We start from the raw sequence: 984 nt of genomic DNA on the forward strand, positions 1-984 counted from the left end.
CGGGACGCACGAGCATGCACGAGGCGCGTCGCACGCCTTCAGCTCGCCCCACCGGCAGGACGTCCCACGATACATGCCAGTTAAACACCGACGGGCGGTGAACCAACAGCGTGGGACACAAATCCAACTACGAGCTTTTTAACCGCAACAACTTTAATATACGCTATTGGAGCTGGAATTACCGCGGCTGCTGGCACCAGACTTGCCCTCCAATAGATACTCGTTAAAGGATTTAAAGTGTACTCATTCCGATTACGGGGCCTCGGATGAGTCCCGTATCGTTATTTTTCGTCACTACCTCCCCGTGCCGGGAGTGGGTAATTTGCGCGCCTGCTGCCTTCCTTGGATGTGGTAGCCGTTTCTCAGGCTCCCTCTCCGGAATCGAACCCTGATTCCCCGTTACCCGTTACAACCATGGTAGGCGCAGAACCTACCATCGACAGTTGATAAGGCAGACATTTGAAAGATGCGTCGCCGGTACGAGGACCGTGCGATCAGCCCAAAGTTATTCAGAGTCACCAAGGCAAACGGACCGGACGAGCCGACCGATTGGTTTTGATCTAATAAAAGCGTCCCTTCCATCTCTGGTCGGGACTCTGTTTGCATGTATTAGCTCTAGAATTACCACAGTTATCCAAGTAACGTGGGTACGATCTAAGGAACCATAACTGATTTAATGAGCCATTCGCGGTTTCACCTTAATGCGGCTTGTACTGAGACATGCATGGCTTAATCTTTGAGACAAGCATATGACTACTGGCAGGATCAACCAGGGAGCTGCGTCAACTAGAGCTGAGCAGCCGGCCGCCCGGGAGTGTGTCCCGGGGGCCCGCGCGAACACGCAAGCGTCCGCTCAATTATTCTGCAAACAGGAGGAGGCTGAGCTCCCCTGCACAATACACCTCGAAACCCTCTCAGGTCCCGGCGGCGCGCAGCGCCGTCCTAAGTACTTGGTCGGGTTCGAGAGAGGCGCAATCGCCCGGA

At 54.6% G+C, this 984-nt stretch overlaps 1 non-coding gene across 1 annotated transcript in view; it reads right to left on the minus strand.

Annotated features, from left to right (window-relative positions):
- The window catches only part of LOC124620931, a 1910-nt gene extending 1134 nt beyond the window's left edge, over nt 1-776 (minus strand). Inside the window, exon 1 of the ribosomal RNA XR_006980435.1 lies at nt 1-776. This exon is cut by the window's left edge and continues 1134 nt beyond it. This is a non-coding gene — a ribosomal RNA (small subunit ribosomal RNA).
- Nucleotides 777-984: the final 208 nt, after the last annotated feature.

Source organism: Schistocerca americana, chromosome 6 (genome assembly GCF_021461395.2).
Source record: "Schistocerca americana isolate TAMUIC-IGC-003095 chromosome 6, iqSchAmer2.1, whole genome shotgun sequence".
Taxonomy (NCBI): Eukaryota; Metazoa; Arthropoda; class Insecta; order Orthoptera; family Acrididae; genus Schistocerca; species Schistocerca americana.